The sequence below is a fragment of the Phalacrocorax carbo genome, chromosome 14 (assembly GCF_963921805.1).
Source record: "Phalacrocorax carbo chromosome 14, bPhaCar2.1, whole genome shotgun sequence".
NCBI lineage: Eukaryota > Metazoa > Chordata > Aves > Suliformes > Phalacrocoracidae > Phalacrocorax > Phalacrocorax carbo.
The window spans coordinates 2,965,696-2,983,975 of NC_087526.1; positions in this window are offsets into that span (position 1 = coordinate 2,965,696).

An 18,280-nucleotide genomic window follows, 5' to 3' on the forward strand; every position below is an offset into this window, starting at 1 on the left:
TCCCTGCCCCCAGTCTGACCACGTGTCCTTGTTTTCTGAGCTGGTTTTGAGACTGGAAAGGGTGCCCTTTCCTTGTTTGCTGGATACTTGTACTCTTTATGGCTAGCACAGAGCACCCTTGCTGAGAGCAATACCTCTGAAAGCCAGCTAAAGGAAAAGATTCCTACCACAGGCACCCACAAAGTACCACGTGTGTCTATTCAACGCCTGGCATTCCTGGGTAGCCGGGCTTCCAGGCTGGGACGTGGAACCTCCTGTCATCCAAACCACCCGGATGGGATCTGTGGATGCTCGTTAGTTCTCCAGTTCAGACCGTGGGATGAGTATGGGCTGGGCTGAGTTTCAGGCTTTCAGTTCACCATAACTAGGTGTTAAACTGCTTTGCCGCTGTAGGGGCGCACGCGGCCCAGGGAGACATCAATGCCTTCTTCCACATATAGGGCTCTTGCTTGGATAAATTTCTACCGTAAAATGGTCTCTGTCCCTTTCCATATGAATACCTGGAGACAGAAAGCAAGCAAATAACACGAAGTGCCTTGTATAGGCACAGCCTTGAGGAGCTGGTATCCAGCAAGTAGAGAGCAGGCATTGATGTGCGTTGTCTTGAACCTCGGTTCTGCAGCGGACGCCTTCACAGCCCCAGAGCAGACATTCGGAGCGAGCGTCTGGTCACTTTATCAAATAGATTTGCACTCCTGAACAACTTGCACGCTGGCTTTCTTTCCCTCTCTTCCCGAGATTAACATATGCCAATCTTTGGCAGCTCTTGTTGCAGCACCGTCCCGCGTCTACGCCTTTCCTCTCCCAGTGAAAGGCGCAGAGCCGTGTAGGGAGGGGAGTGGGCAAGCCAATTTCTGCATTTCCAAATAGCAAGCAAATGTTTGAATTATGGATCACAATTAACTGCTAATTGGTCATAATGTAAGCCCCTTCTGAATGGACATGGCAAATATTGAAACAAATGGCCTGTTATTTTTCAGACCTGAATGCTAGTCACTTAAAATGAAAAGCTAATTTCAGCCTGGGAGGCAAGCTCTATATTTTAATCAACTGTGACATATCGAGAACAATAAATGAGCACTTAAGGTGAGAGGATATTTATTTCCCTGCTGCAAGCTTCTATGTGAGAAGTTATACTGCCCAATGCGAAAGAAAATTAAACCGCAGCTTTGATCCAGACCTCAAAGAAGTCTCAGCAGAAAACCCGAATAAAGACAGCAACACAAAAGCGACTGCTCTAAGTAGAACAAACCACGCTGTTAGGAAAGCTTTTGAAGATTTATTTTTTTTTTTAATATTAAGCAATTTTGCTGTTAAGGCAGTGCTTGGTCTACTATAACATAATTAAATAAAAACATCACTAAGAGCTGGGACTTCACTGTGGTGACATTTTACTCCGCGGCTGTCCTGCAGAGCACGCTCAGAACTCAAATATTGAAATAATATCTTAGAAATTATTTTATGAAGGTCTTTATTGCTACAATAAAAATTTGGTGTTCCCTTTTGTTCAAGGCACGCCTTCGTCTTCAATAAATGTAATTGTTTTTGTTAGAAACATCGTCTCCCTCTCGCTTAAGTTGATGGGATGTTTTTTTTCCTATTTTCAAAGTGTTGAGCTAAAATTCCAATATTGTTCTTCTAAACCTTGGCTAACATTGATTTTTAAAAAGGAAAAAAATGAAATTAAGTAAGTTCAGGTGGATGTTTTCTAACAAATTAAACTACTTCTTGAATCAAGCATTGTATATAATTTATATACGTAATGTTCTGAAGAACTCATCTCTCTTCTGTGTCTCAGTCTGTATATAAATAATTTATACTTTTTAATATTTCAACACAACCAGTAGAGCTGATGTTGCTCTGAACAATTTTTTTCCCCTATCCAAGCAACAAAATCAAGCCTCAATTCAACATACGGAAAGGGTTTTAATAATTGTATATAATACAGGGTTATGTTGAAACCAATAAAAAACATCTCCATGTGGCGTTCTCCTCAGACGAGATCTCGTGCCAAATATCTGCTGGGGTGGGTTTTGCCTAGTCAGCGAATAACTGCTACGAGCTGGGGAGGAAAAAGATGACGATGCATTAGGAACCAAGGAAACCAGGAGAACTAATTCCCCGGTGAATTTCGAGCTGTTTTCTAGCATTTAGCATTGCAGGGGTATTGTCACAGACTGGCGGGGGTTCTTTATAAATCGTGCTCACTTTGCATCTCTCGGGTGTCTTTCTGTCCTTCCTGGTACTCCTTGGCTTTCCGCCACAGCTGTAGCGTTACGAGTCCTACTGCGGATGCTGGACATAATCGGCGCTGCTGTGGCCAGGCAAAGCTGTGGCCAAGAACCTGAGCTTCGACCTATAGCGAAGGGAATGGACGTAACACATACTTCTTTCTTTCAGAACGTGCATATTGAAACTAATGTAAAAGGAAGGGGTTTTGAATTTAGAAAATCCAGGTGCCACGGGGGCCACGTTTGGGTTTCTTGGCTGGCAAATCTGAACTACGTCTCAGGGACGCGAAAGGGCAAAACTAAATGCTGCTCAAGGAGTAAGTCTCAAACAAAAGCCAAACGCAGGTATGAAGATCTTCCTGTTTACCCTATTTTTAATCTTTGCTTCTTCCTGAAATTATGAAATATGTTGTTTGAGAGAAGCACTTTAAATCATGTTTCATTAAAAAGTTCTTTGCCCGAAATAATCTCGCACCAAGTCTATACACGAGAAAAGTATTTTGGGTCATAAACAAGCTTTCTACTTCTCTAAGTTTAACCTCAAATGAAGCCCAGCCCTGAAGATTTTAACTTCTCAACATAAAATTCAGCTCTGCAGAATCATTTTTTAAAAATGGAAATTTTTATTAAAGAAATCTGTTGTACTTTTTTGTTTCCATTTATAGGTTTTAAAAAATGACAGCATATGTTATTCCTGAACTTCAGAATGTAGTACACAAATTTTGACCATCTAGTTCCAGCTCCTGCTGGAACATGCTGTGGAAATCACTGGCATAAGAAACAGGATCCATACGGAGGAGTCCTTCCCTAGTATCCTTTCCAGCTCCCAGAACTCGCTGTTTCAGGACCTTTAAGCAACATAGTCAGGAGCTTCCATCAGGTTATTGTCCTTATGCATTTGCTAAAAGTGTTTTCTTTCTTCTGTCTGCTTTGTCAGATCTGTCTTTTAACCCTATGTACCTATTCACTAACCTGTGAATGGCTTTCCAGCTCTTAATCAAGCGCTCACACATGCACACACCAGGCACTTTTAAAACAAACCCCTTAAAAATAAATAAATAATAATTAAAAAGTAGCCGAGATTAAAAGATTCAGTTAAAAAGCACAAGCTAGAAAAGGTCATGGTAGACCAGATACATTGGCAGGTGTTCATTTCTAGATGCAAATGTTCATAATAAACTCCCTGTACCCAAACTTGCTGTTATTTTGTTGGGAAGGGGGTGAACCAGCCTGCGATGTAATCCTTCTACCGTCTTCCGACGAGGTCTGTTCATCAGTCGCTGCGTCACCCTTGCAGGGGACTCTGCGAGAAGTAGCACCCTGCACCAGAAGCTCATCTGCACTGAGGTTTCTTTCTAATACTTGAGAAATGAAGAGGGAACCCCATTTAAACCAGACTCGGGCACAAACGCTATGTCGCAGTCAGTTTGCACTTGTGGCACTTCCCTTGCTACTGCTTCTTTCTCCTCCAAGAACTGATCCCGTGGTGTGCTGAACGCTGCCTACAAACTGCAAAGCACCGTCCGGGTCAGGCTGGTCCAAGGGTCGACATCGCCTTGTGAATAGCGTTCCTGGGGAGAAATACCCCAGATTGACCAGAAGTCATTCTACCATTCATACACCTATTTAAAAAATGGCTTTGCTGGTGAACTTCAGGTGGAATTATTACCGATGATTTTGATGATTTTTTTTTTTTTCTGGAGAATTAATCAGCTGGCCCTCCTTGGCTCCCACAGAGCCCTTACAGTCCTTCATTATTTGCTGTCAGAGGCTTTTAGTTTCCTGAGCTGGTGGAAAGTGGAAAAAAAAAAGGAGCCCCACATGACTCTGTAAAAACCAAAATGGTATTTCTCTCACGCTGCCAGTGAAACACTTCCAAGGTGTGTTTGTCAGTCAGTACTTTTTTTAATGCATCTAGGTTTGCCATGAGCGAATGGAGGGATGCATTGATTTCTGTACTGCTAAAAAATGCTCTTGGTTGTAACCCTTCAGGGAAGGGACTGTGTTTCTGGTGTCCTTTTTCTATCTGGGACGACAACTCAGGAAATAGTAGTAGTGCCACAAATGTCCTCGCTCTTTTATTGGGTATTAGGAGTGTATTTGTACTGCCTAATGGTTTCAGGTTTATACTGGATGTTTCACATTGCATTTTGAAGAATCTCTCTCCTGCCTAAAGATGGAAGTTAAGCTCAAGTGTTCTGGTTCAGCCCCTTGTTAGTTTTCTTTAAAAGGAAAATTAATACCCTTATCCAAGCCAGCTTTCTGGATCTCTGTTATATAAACTTTGACTTATTATCTCCCTCTTCCATGTAGCTCCCAAATCAGCCAGCAGATTCAAAAGGCCTGAGTATTAGGTTCAGGATCCAGAGCCCATACAGGCTCTCCCTCCTCTTCTTCAGTAAGGCCACCCATCAGCAGGGGCGCAAAGCTGTTTGTAAGCACAGGCGCTTTTCCGTCGCATACCTCAGAAGCCAGCACTCGACAGATGGAAGTTAAAAAAGAATCGTGTTGGCTGCCTGAGGCACGTCTTAATTTGTCGCTCAGTTTGTTTCACTTTTAATGGTTCACTTAGCTGAACCTGCGACTAAAACCATGGCGGGGGGAAATTTAAAAGTTTAAACTACAAGCTTTTGACGTGCTGGCCCCCAGCCAGCACCCGAAAACACCAGAGGGGCTGGGGGGCAACCCGGTGCTTCTTGCCAAGCGCTGCTGGTGGGTCACAGGGACCATCCCGGGCGCGGTGGTGCTCCTTGGCCTGTCCCGGGGTGTCCGAGGGGCCTGGGGCTGCCGAGGCAGCTGGCGGGGAAGATGTAGGAAGGGCAGGACTGTCCCTGCCTGTGCGCAAAACAACCAGGCAGGGAAAGGGGATTTAAGCTTGGGGAAAGCTACCCTGTGACTCCTACTCAGCAAGTGGAAAAATAATAGGTTTTGATCCTTCCCAATGAATACGTAATGGAGAATATGAAGTGAAGCTTCCAGAGAAAAGAATAAAGCCTATTAAAGAATCTATTTTTCAGTCACCCTTGGTTTGCCCTCTGGTTTTGCATGCTGGCTTTTGCAGTCATGGAGCAGAGTCATTTCGTAGCTGCAAGAGTGCGTTTCTGTTGCCAAATGGCAGCTCGAGAGCTCAGCACTTGACTGCCGGAGCCGCCCCAGCCAAGCAGGTGTTGGCCAGGCATCAGAATTGTACCCTAGCTTCCCCCCCCCAAAAAAAATTAATAAAATGAATTAATATCAGGCAAATTTTGTAATTTACATGTATAAAATAATGGAAAGTGGTGGGAGGTCTATTCTCTTGGTGAAAACTGCAAATGGTCTGGGAAAATCAAAAGGGGTGGGGGACCAAAACACTTGCACTGGTTGGGGAGATCTTAAATGCTCACAGAGGCTATTTCCGTTATTATTAATAGATGGAGATGGAGCAAGCAAATATGAACACAATTTAGTTACTTTTCTTCAAATCTCCTGATACTTTTCCTGTTAGTCTTTGTAGTATCTCGTCTCTGATAACAAAGAGAAAAGAGTTTTCTTAGTTAAAGTAATCTCTATGGGTGAGATGGAAAGAAAACGTTTAGTGGATGCTATTTGATGAAAACAGAGAATTCACTTTGTATTCATGAGTCGTCGTCCCTTTTACCTGTTCCCTGTAAATATTTATACAAGCATCTTTTTGCCTAGTGAGGATTCTGCAGAAGCAGGTTTCTTGGGGACCACCCACCCGGAGAGCTCCCGCCACCCACCCGGAGAGCGCCCGGGGAGCCTCGGAGGCGGCTCGTTACAGAGCAGCAACGATGCCATGTCGTACCGGTTACCCATCGCTCAGAGCAACCGATGAGTGCCTACAGCAACAGCACTCGCGGCAAATTCACAGGCTGAACTGTGTTGGCATAAACTGTCTAGAAAGTAATGTTTAATGAACAAGTTAATTAGAAAACCCACCACGCGTGTTTGTAAATAATTGGGGGGAAACTAAATATTAGGAAAGGAAAATTTTTGGCTAATGCTGCGCTTCACAGTCCAGACTGACCGTATCCCACATGCTTTTCTTTTACTGTATCTTACCCTTTTGAGGCTGTATCTGCTGGGATTTACACGTCTATTTATTGTTTGCCTGAAAATTGATTATAGTACAGGCCAAATTTGTATAGCTACAGTCAGTGAATGTTTTGCTGCTGTCAGCAGTTGGCCCTGCTTCAGAGGTGAACAGACCCCTCAGCTTGCACAGGTAGTATCTTTACCTGCTTATGCTTAATGTGTTTCATAAATACAGCAGAATTTTCCACATTCATTTCTGTGACAGTTCAGATAAAAGAATTCCTCAGTACGTTTTGTACTTCTTCCTAAAGTCAAAACACTTGAGCTACTTCCCCCTACCCCCCCAGCGTACCCTCCAGGGCATCCCACTCCCCTGCTATTGCAGCGGGTCCTTCCTAGGACTATTTTCAATAGCTATTCCCTTAACGAGTGCTTGGATAACTCTCCCTCAGCCGCAGCTCCTGAAGGCATGGCCCTGTGCTCAGAGCCATGATGCTGCTCCTCCTACAAAGCTTCAGGCAACCACCTGAGGTCCGGCAGTTATAAATGTTGTCCCTAGCGAAGGCAGCCGTACAGTGACAGTACAGAAGAAGGGGCATCTCCGGGGGGCCTTTTAGCCCACCCAACTTGTGGCTCATTCTGAAAAGGCCCAGTTCAGCTCCGCTGTATTTATGGTGCAGCCAGTGCAACACCTTGGCAGAGCTTCCAGAGGCAGGTCCTGATTCGCTTTTGTTGATTATCAGCAAATATTCACAGCTTGTAGGTTTGGGTTTTTTGGTGTTTTCTTTCGTTCTTTTTTTTTTTATCTCCCCTTCAGATTACTTGCTTCCCCCAGCCGTCATTGCCTGGGCCTTTTGCAGCGTACTTCCCTGGCGTGTTTCATTCCAAACTCCAGCAACAGAAAGTTAAGTTTCCTTTATTTTTCTCCTGCCTCTCTTATTTGTAATGCTTTCCGCTAAATTAGGCGTTCAAAGCGTGCTTTACTTTGAGCTTTCAGAGAACAGCACACGCATTTTTCCATTTGTATTTGCTCAGCGACAATTTCAGGACGTGTCTCTTCAGTATTAGTTAAGGAGCAAGATGAACCCGGCGTTCAGGGAGCCGAATCAGCCCGTTAAAGCAATCCTTAGCGCATCATCCAGAGTTTGCATGAGCTCGCTGTGCCTCTGTACTCCAGCGCAATACACTGGGCACAAGGCCTCCGCTCAGTGCCTCTGGGTATGTGCTTTAAAAACAAAAAAGTCCACTTGCATTTCTTCTTTGGCAACACAGAGATAATCTGCTTCGTGGAAGAGCATCAACCTGTTGTGACTGATCCATGAAACGCTTCATCCCTGCTGCCTGCACAGGGGAAAAAAACGTGGTGGTGAGCCGGTGTTGCTGTGTGAGCAGGTTTTGTTGTGGCAGCGTGTCCTCTCCAGAGCACTGCCCCTGAAAATCCTCCGACAGACAGCTCAGCAGGGCCCCCGTGCTCAGGCCCAGCCCAGAGTAATAAACACAGCTAGTAGGTTCAGGAATTCTTTTCATACTGATGTTGCGAATCTCTACTACGCTGTATTTTAGAGAAGCCTGGCGTGGGCTTAGCCAATCTGTGCTTTAAATAAAGCACTAAAATTTGGGGGATGGGAGCGATGTTCACCTAACGTGTTCTGAGTTTGGACATCCCCGACAGCAAGAAGGCAAAAAAACCTGCTGTAGTCAAAGTAAACTTAGAAATTCCTTCTAGAACAAATGAAATTTAACAGCACCATCACCCAGGGCAACGCGAGCAGCTCGTCACCCCGACGAGGTGGCAGGTGAACTGCTGGCTCCTGTGGATGGGCTGGGGCCCTATCCTGGGCAGCACAGCCCAAGCGTTAAAGGGTAGGACCTTCTGTGACCATAGTTTGTTCACAAAGACTTTTAAGCCGAGTGCTTCTGGCACGAAGTACGGCAAATTGACTTGCGTGCTACAGAAGAGGTGCTGTAATGCTGTGTGGACAGGCAAATTCTGAAACCTGAGGCCCAGAGCAAGGCACCGCCCCGGCGTTACTGACTGCAGCCGTGTTTTACTGAACCTGAGGGCGCTTTGAAGAGCAGCAGCTGAAAACAGTGGAAGGATGCTTTGGTCCTCAGGTCATTCCAGTCTCCAAAGTAAATGTGGAGGTTGCTAACGAGCTGATGATTTCATTAAAGCAACATTTTGTTCTTTGGAGAGATAAGCCACAGAAGTGACATAAGAAAACACTGACAGCAGCTCCTTGGTTTGTCAGTACTTGCTTTTAGTGGCACTTAGATCTCTGCCATCAAAACGCTAATTCGATTACAGAGTGTTACTTAACAGCATAACTAAAGACTTACTTGTGTAAGCGAGCGCTTAGTAGGATTAAACTTGATGTTGACATTAGGAATGTGGTGTGGCTACAGCGAGAGGAAGTAACAGGATGAAAAACTATTAGTGGTTTATTCTCACTCAAAATCCTGCTATTCATTCAATGATCCATACCTTTCTTTAGATATAAACAGAATATTAATCAGCCTTTCCATGGGGATTTTATTTCTAAACATGCTTTTTGCCTATTCTCTACGTGAATATCAGAAAACATACAGCAAAATATGCAGAATCCCTCAGACTTTTGGAGATCGATTTCTTGGAGTTGTATCTCCATACATTGATCCTTCTGTGATCCTTTGCTGTTGCCATCCATTCCAGCAATGCCCAAAGCCCTGTGGACCAAAGCTGCAGCGGGTAAGGAGGCCTTTGCCCCCCTGAACTGATGATCGGCGAGGAACGATCTCAAAAGCTCTTCATCTGCATTAACAGGTGAAATTCTGCCACTGCCCAGAACTCGTGGGCAAAACCTACAGAAGTGGAGACGCCCTTTCCTGTGCTTCAAGCACTGGGAGGCTGGACTGAAGCAGCTTCTTTAACTCCAAATGCCTCCAGTGATGCCTTGTTGGCCAGCACGTCTGCAAACATGATATGAAACTGGTTAAGCAATTGATTTAAGCTGAGAAAGCAGTTTAGGTCTCAGAGATGGAAACAACACTCCCTGGTAAGGGGGGTGTTTCATCCAGTGAGGACACAGCGATGTTTTCACATTACTTCAAATGGCGTTTCTGCACTATGATGAGAAGCAGAAGCGATAGCGCGGCACGGGTAACACAGGGCTCCTTGAGGAGGATGTGTCACGAAGGAGCCTTCCCCTGCAGCTGCAGCGGGCTACAGCAGAGAGGGGAGTTCATATACGGCTCTTTCTGTGTAGTCACTTAGGAAAAAAAAAAACTGCTTTGGAAAGTGGACTCCTGGAATTGGAGGAGACAACGTTTCACAACAGATTTGAGGCAGACCAGTCCGACGCTGCCTCAGGACTGCATTCCCTGCTGGCAGCCGTGTGCAAGTGGAGTTCAGTGCATGGGGAAGGCGCAAAGACCTGTGGAGATCGTGATACCTATCTGAGCAGTATTTGCCTAATTCACTTAGTTTGCTGCATTTTCAGAGTTAATGACCCGTGTTTTTTTTTCCTCTCTGTTGAAGTTTTCCCCCACTTCTCAAACTTGTTCCTTGTAGATGGGGAACTGTGTTTTCTTGCAAGTTTTTGACGACGGGGTTCCCCAAATTTTAGAAATGCCACTATCTGCTGATAGGCTTGCACGAACCGCACCCACTCCATGTTGCTGACACCAACACCTGGCACAAGGGTAACAGGGATGTGTATCAGCATCTATAGAATCACAGAACGGTTTGGGCTGGGAGGGGCCTTTAGATGCCATCCAGTCCAACCCCCTGCAGTGAGCAGGGACATCTTCAACCAGATGAGGTCGCTCAGAGCCCCGGCCAGCCTGGCCTTGACTGTTTCCAGGGATGGGGCATCGACCACCTCTGTGGGCAACCTGGGCCAGGGTTTCATCACCCTCACTGTAACCCTCATCCACCACCTACTGGTGATGTCCTCGTAACAGTCCAACCCAACTCCAGACCTCACTGCTCATGATCACCTGTGATTATGGATGAGTACTCAGTTATGGTTTTTTGCCACATTTTATTTAGCAAGTTCCTTTTCCAGCTGTCCTTGATACTTCTAACAGCACTGGGGAATCAGTGTCTGACAAATACTGATCGCTGCCTCCAAGAGGGGTGAGTAGCTGGTAAAGAGAACTCAATAAAACAATTTGCTCTGGTGATTTTATTGGAGTATGTAAGTAAAAGGGTTTTAATTCACCTCAGTGAATGCATTTTTATGATCTGCATCACTGAAATCATACTTGTGATGAAATGAAATAATTAAAAAAGATATTCTCTTCTCTTCATTGTATTTATGATTAACAAAGTAAATGAAAATCCAGCCTTTTATCTGACATCAAATGGTATTGCATTTTGGAGGTAAATTGGGCATTCATCTTTTTCTGGTGAGTTTTTTGAAGCTTAAACATACCTTTCTTTTTCTCCCTTTCCTTCCTCCTTGTTTCTGAATACCGGTAAATTAAAGATGACTAGAAACTGGAAATGCTTTCAGAAAAGGTCTTGAAATTCACACACATGCACACAAAAGAGGGAGAAAGCGAGAGAGAAATGTAAGCCCTCTTTTTTCATATTAGCATCACAATCAAGCAATTATTTGGAATACTTCATACATATTCCATGATCTTTTTTTCAGTCTGCATTAAATAATATATTTCACGCTAATCTTAATTTATAGAATTATACAGCAGTATTGTTTTACTCCTGCCTTCCCAAGGTTGGGAAACTACTAATTTGGCAAATAACAAGTTCTCTAGCCTGTAAACTCTCCCTGAATATATGAGAAGTCACTTAAAGACTAGCATTGTCAGATAGAAAGCCCCTTTAAGGAAAAGGTGGTAGGAAACACACTGAAAATTTAACCATCGTGAATTGTAATGAGAGAATTATAGGAAAGAGAGTAATTTTCATGCACTTCCATGTATTTTTGTTTTACTGCTGTGTAACTGAGACAAGAATCAAATCCGATGCCTCCAAATGACAAATTGCCTTGGCCAAATTTTGTCACTGCTGCAGACAGGAGCAAGATCTCCCCGTGACTGCGTGGAGGGCACGGTCTGCAGAGTTAGCTGCACGACATAACTGTAAAAGGGAAGGCGGGCAAGAAGGAAAGGACATTATGACCTGTTTGATCCTTGTGCCTCTAGTTCACGGATTGGGTTTTTGTGACACTGCTTGGTCCGGGCTGATTTTGTACTCTCTTCATTCTTTGTCAGCCAGCCAACACAAAACTGACAAAATCAACCTCTGGGTACTTTAAATGTGTCAAGTGTTTGACAGCAATATTGTGCTTGAGTTTACCAACACCCACCTCTGAGAGATCAGCCACAAGCACGCTGCTGTAATCCACCTTGTGCATGAACTGAATCGCTGAAGATACCTGGACAAGACCAGGGCAAATTCGAACAATTCCTCCATACCTTTGAGTCCTACAGCGTGTATGTGCTTGCGAAGGGAGGGCTACAATGCACGAACCTGACTGTGGCTGCAGAATAGCACTGCAAGCAATGGGCTAAGTTTTCACCTAAGATTATTTTCCGCTCAGAGAAGCAACAGGCAGTTGCCTAATTAAACACTGAGTAAAGGTACAGAAAAGCAGCCCTGTGTGCTTCCTACCGTTCCGCCTCCATAGGGAAGGGGATAGTATAGCCATTGGAAATGCAGCAGAATGACGTTTCTGTGGTCTCAACTGACACCCCAAGAGTCGAACCAGAGGCAGTCACAGTCGTTCCTAAGGGCTTTCAGCCGATGCGGTGCCACCACACGGCAGAACAGCGCTTTGCCCTTGAGAGCCTGGCCTTGCCTGCTGACCATTACACCTCGCCACCTCTCCGTCCCTCAGTATGAGGGTCAGGCATTTCTTCGTGTGCGATTCCGGCTGTGCCACGGGCACTGCCTCCTGGCTTTGTCTCACTCATTAGCACACTCATGTACTTGCCAATGTTGTCAGTTGCCAATATTAAACAAGGTCAGTCCTGGGAATTTTTTTTTTCCCCTTCAAATTTTGTTCTAAAACCTTGTCTACTGCTGAAATTGGACTTACAGGCCTTTAGTTGCCCGAATAAATTTCTCTTCCACTTACTTAAATTTGTGTACTCTGGTCTCTGTTCTGGAGCTGTTCCTTCAGAGCTCTGCAATGGAGGTTTTCCAGTCTCCCTGACACAAGCATTTCATTTGTCAGTGCATCTATTAGAAAATACTTTGAACTTCTTACCCCACGGAGCAGTTTTATATTTCAATTCCTTCTCCCGCTTCTGGGATTGGTACCAAATACGTGCATCATAACGACAAAACAATTTTCTTGACAACATATATTTGCATGTTTAAAATTATGCCCATATATCTAATTTTTATAAGATCTGAAGTGTAGAATAATAAAGGAGGATGGAAGACGACAAAGGCAACTGATTATTTGTTGTTGTTTTAATGCAGCGTGTAAAAAAAGTAAAACCATGAGATAAGTGAGGTTTTTTTTTTTCCTTAATAAAGATATTCAGGAAGTTCTTTAAATAAGGAATCTGGGTTGTAGACTTGTCGCACAGTCTTTCCAGCAAGCAATTAAAGCTCAACATTTACAGTCAGTTAGATGAACCAGATGTATTCTTGGCAAGGGAGAGCTTGAAAAGCAACAGATTTTGAAGTACACTGACAGCCCTTAATCTTCAGACAGAAAAAGCTCTGCTTAGGAAGCCCTCCAGTAAGTAAATTACATAGTTCATCATGTGTTACTTAACAGTTCTGTTATTTAGATTTTGATTGTTGAGGACTTAGTAAAAGAGTAAGAAAGCCCAATCTATCTTCAGCAGAAGTGAAAGGAAATGTTCCCAGGGAACTAGAATTAAGTCAGTAAGAGCAATGTGAAGTGTTTTCATCTCCTACCCGATTTTAAAGCAAACGACTGGGGGGGTTGTTGGTTTGTTTGTTTGGGGATTTTTTCCTTCTCTCTTTTAATGGCAGTAGATCTTCTATAACGTAGAGACACTCAGCAAAGTAATGTAGTGAGACTGTGCTAACGTGATTTTGCCAAAAGCAATCAGTATATATTAGGTATATTGTAAAGGAGGAGACACAAAATTATCTTCTTTATAGCAGCTGCAAAATCAAGAGGAAAAATTGACCCTTCGTTACACAAGTAATAGATGCCCATTTCTGTTTGGAAGGAAAAGACAAAAGAACACGGGCATTAACAAAATGGGGGAGAGGTGCAGCGGACGGTACAGGGATGCTGTGAGAGTCAGGGAAATCTGTACGGCAACAAAAGCATTTCCTTAGATCCAAGGCTGACCGCTCACAACTGCTCCTCCAGCAGAGCACAAGCCTCCCCTTTCTTGAATGTTAAATGGACCCAGCCTTTAACTCGACGCAAGCATGGGTGTGATGCACCGTCTCATTCACCTGCTTAACGCCTGCTTCGGTGGTACCTTCGACTGAGAAGCCTTTAGCAATCGTTGCCAGGTATAACCTTTGTGAACTGTCATCTCCTAACTTTGGGCAGTGGACAGAACTCGGCAGCTTCACACAGGGGGTCTGAATTTCTCCTGATCAGGACAAACCTTGGATTTTTTGGAAAGGGATTATAAATCTTCAAGGAAAAGAGCAACAGCAAAGAAGTCCAGAGAGTATCTTGCATAAAGCTGCCATATTTTACAGGCTTGCTTTACAGACAACCAAAACTTATTTAAGTTTCTATTGTAAGGTACAGTAAAATAATGACATGCTCTCAGTTTCCCTTGCCACAGACATCCGCTCCTTTCTGCCCCTTTCTGCCCCTACCCAAAATAACTGGCATCCCCGGTGCCTTACTCTGGCTGCCTTTGTTCACTAGATGCAGCTTGCTGGAACACAGAAATGCCATCACACTCTTCCTGATATTGCACGAAGAAGGAGCAATGCAGAGCATTAAGCCCAGGGTTATTTTTCATTTCCATTCTTTAGCTTTTTTAGTGATTAAACTCCGCTTTTGATATTTTGGGGCATGAATGCATCTCCCCTACCCTAAAATAAAGATTTGTAAAAAAGCCCCCAAACCCTCTTCTGAATAGTTTGCTAGAGGAATAGCAAGGGTCACCCAGGACAAGCTGCACCGCTGTCAGAAGCAGCTGAGCTGCAGTAACCTGAGCCCTTCCATAACTGATTAAAAATGAATCTTTGGCTAGGTCACTTTGGGAAAAGCGGGCAGTGGGAACTCCTTCTCCACAACTGTGTCTGCCTGGAAAATTATTTAACACAGATGTTTCTTATTTCATCGGTGAAGAAGTCCGTTTGCCTTAAAGCTTCCAGTTATTCTGCAACTATCATTACACAAGACATAGGCTTGTTTTCCAGAACAGTCTCAATTTGAGATTGCATTTTGCTGTATAATGAATTCTTTGATTTGCGGCAGCCTCAGAGGCTGCAAAAACTCTTCCAGCTTGCAAACCTGAAGTGCTATAAAAGTTTTAAGACATTAGGTATTATTTAGTGAATTATTGAAAATGGTGTTGTTTGAAAGTCTTGCAAGCTTAGCAGAAAGGGGGGGAAACAAAGCTTGGATTTGAAAACAAAAGAAAGAAAGAAACTGCTGGGGGTTGTCACTGAGCCAGGGAAGGAAGGAGTTGCCCAGAAGAGTACTAGATGCTTCTCCAGTATCGTTTTAATGTGCACAGAAATTTCTACACAGGCCTTTGGAGGGAAAATCAGGACTGGGCAAACATGCAAGAGACATACTGAATAAGCAACAGTTGCATACTTAATATCTTTTGTCTCCAAGTATGTAAAATGCACGTTGATGCTATCTGAATAGATACGGATGAACAAAACACTTGCCCACTGCAGGGTTAGGTTGAGACAGGAAGTTTTTTTCTAGGACAGGTTTAGCAGAAACCGATTGCTGTATCTTTGACTTTTACCTCTGGACGGACTTGGGATATAAATCTATCCAACTAATTAATCTATCTAGAGACACGGTTTTAGTTTAGTGTTTCCTATTGACCAGTTGTAGGCAGCTCTGAGCTCAGCAAGCAGGGGTTTTGAAGTGCCCTTTGGAAGCACTTATCTTCCCCCATCCGTGTAAGACTCGGAGTCTTGCTTAGGTTTGGAGCTATCTCAGGTGTAAAGTCCTGCAGTGTCTCGGTAATAGGCATTGAATTCCTTTACTAATTCTGACTGTTTGACTCTCCAACACTGCACATGTTGTAGTACATCAGTTCTTGGGGAGCAGTTTCAAGTAATCATATTCCTCAGCGATCTTCCAGAAACTAGACACTGCACTACTTGTACCCTAGTGATTTTGAGTCATGTTTTGTCCTGCAAGTCAATGAAGATGTGATAATCAATTACTGACCCAAAACAGAAACTGCTGTGACAAGAAACGGCCAACTCCATTAGTGTATTAGCATTACAAACATAAACCTTGGAACTGAAAAAGAAACAGAACAACTAATGTTTAATCTTGCTCTTGTTTCACCTAAACTTTTCGATATCAAGATGCGACTGAAAATCATCTTCAGTGAAAACTCTGTGATGAAAAAACAGAATAACCAAAAGCAAGAGTTTAGATTTTAAATTAGTAATTCAGTACAGCAGAGGTAAAGTAGGTATCCATGTGCCACATCATAACACAAACACAACTTTAAACCAGACAAAATAGTTCTTTTGAGTAATAATGGTAGAAAACTTTATTGTGTTAGGGCTAATAATTCATGTCACCTGGCAGTTATTTTGGAAGGTTTGGATGACTTAAAATGGAAATTTCTGGGGGATGCTCTGCACAGACAGGTTTATACTTGGCAGCTATCATAGCATTTTACTCGTTAAAAAAAAAAAAAGACTTTGCACTCCAGGCATACAATTAGACACAAAGCACTGCATTCATCATCTCTTTCCCAACTTACTATCATTATTTGCCAAAATCTTTTCTCAAATTTTTTTTGGCCCTGTCAAAACTGGATTACTTTCCCTTTAGGAAGGCAAGTGATTCAGTGCAACTGAAGTCAGTAGGAATGGGGTGGGTTTTTTTTTTTCTGAATCACATTTAGGATTAGCACAGGTAGTCCTGGTTTTACTGAAACAAACAGCAGAATTCACAATTATTTCAATGGGGCAGGGTTTCATAACTACACGACCTCTTCTGATGTACTTTTCGTCTCCTCTTTCTCTTTCCTACTGCTCAGCGATACAATAGTTTTATATTATCATTTAATATGAAACAGGATTCAGAAGGCATATTGCAAATAGAAAATATGCTCCTGTTTGCTAAGATCAAGCAGTATGACAAAGGACTTCTTAATTTATTTTCATTCCACAGCTCTGCACAATCTGTATTTATTCTTTGACACCGATTTACACTGCGCTTTTAATGTGTTCTTTTTTTAAAAAAAGTTACTAATATCCTTATAATACCTGACAGAATAATACAGTGGCATGGGAAAATTTTTCACTAGAATATTATTTCCTTCTATTTTAAGTCTGCATGAAGTACTTATCAGAAAAGTTAGATGGAGCGAACCGCAAGACTGATTTTTTTCCTCCTTAACTGATCAATTAATATGGGTATTGTGGTTTAATAGGAGAGAGATTGGTAGTCTCTAGACAGAGATTACTGACATCTATAAACTTATTCAATTTGTTGGCCCTGGGATTTCACTGAGAACAGTTCAGTACAACAGTAACACAGAAAGGAATGTCCTGATAATTTTCTTTAGCAAATTCCAGCAGAACGGTTGCACATAACGAACTGCAAGCGAACAACAGTAAATCTGAGAATGGGGGTGGGAGGGGAATACAGCCATATTACATCATTTCAGAGGGGATAGAAACATTCTCAATAAACACTCTTGGATGTAACGTATCGATTCCTAACTGCAATTTACTGTTCACCACAAGCATATTTATTCACTGCATGGACATGAATTATACAATTTGTAGCTGCTGATAACCAAAGGAGAGAAAAAGTCCATTCCAGACCTCAGCCACAAAACTTCAAGGATTCCATCATCCATAAAATCAATGGAGAAACAGTAATAATCCTTAAGGTGTTTTCAGTAATGAAGGTTTTACAGTGGAATGAATTTCCAGGGTGAATTAAGCTGATGCAGAGTCTGATCACTTATGGAAAATGCTGCAAGGCTTTCATTGTAGATTTATGTTATATTCAAAATCTATTTGCAGATTTGCAGTAATCGGGGGGGTGGGGGGGAATATCCCATATTGTGCAAACACAAATGTTGGATGGGGAAGGAAACTGCACAGCAGCAGCGTCACACAGGTTGAAGTCCTGGCTCTTCTTTTTGAGGCGTTTTTGACATTGATCTAAACAGACGTTAAGCTGATTTATGTCTAAATAAAACTGGAGGGTTTTAGGCAGGAGGCAGTGTGACCGGTGGCCGGCCTTTGGGTAGAGGCCGGGCGCCCCGCGTTGCCCACCGCCGCGCCGCCATCTCGCGGGGCGGGCGGCCATCAGCGGGGGCGAGCCGCTCACGTACGCGCCGCTCCTTCGCGGGGGTCCCGGCCGCCCGGGCCAATCAGCGTGAGGCGTGTTGCGGGGCCGGGACGCGCGAGGGAGAGGCGCGGGCGCTGAGGGGCGGGAGCAGCGGCGGGGCCGCGCTTTGCCTTGGGGCGCCGCCGCTCTCGGCAGCTGCTTCCAGGGGGTCTCTGTGTGTCCCCTGAGCTCGTGTGTTAAATTCGTGTGTGAAAACGGCCCGATCTGCAGGGGGTGCTGGTTGAAACAAAAAGATTTGGTCGTAAAGGCATCTCTGCTGTGCCATGGTCCCAGCGAGGGTCCCCAAAGGGTGCTGGGTGCCACAGAGAACCCCAGGGCCTGTGGAAAGAAGCATCACCCAGTACCAACGGAGAAAAGGGCTCGGTGGGCCCGAGCGGGCTCGCTCTGCGCGAGCAGTCTGGTACCAAAAAGGCAAACGGCAGATGTACACGCTGTGGATAATATCAATAAGTTCCCATTTATCCCATGTTCTCAAATTACAGTACAGCAAATTCACTTCCAGGGGCTCTTAATCCACAGCATGAGCACTCGCTC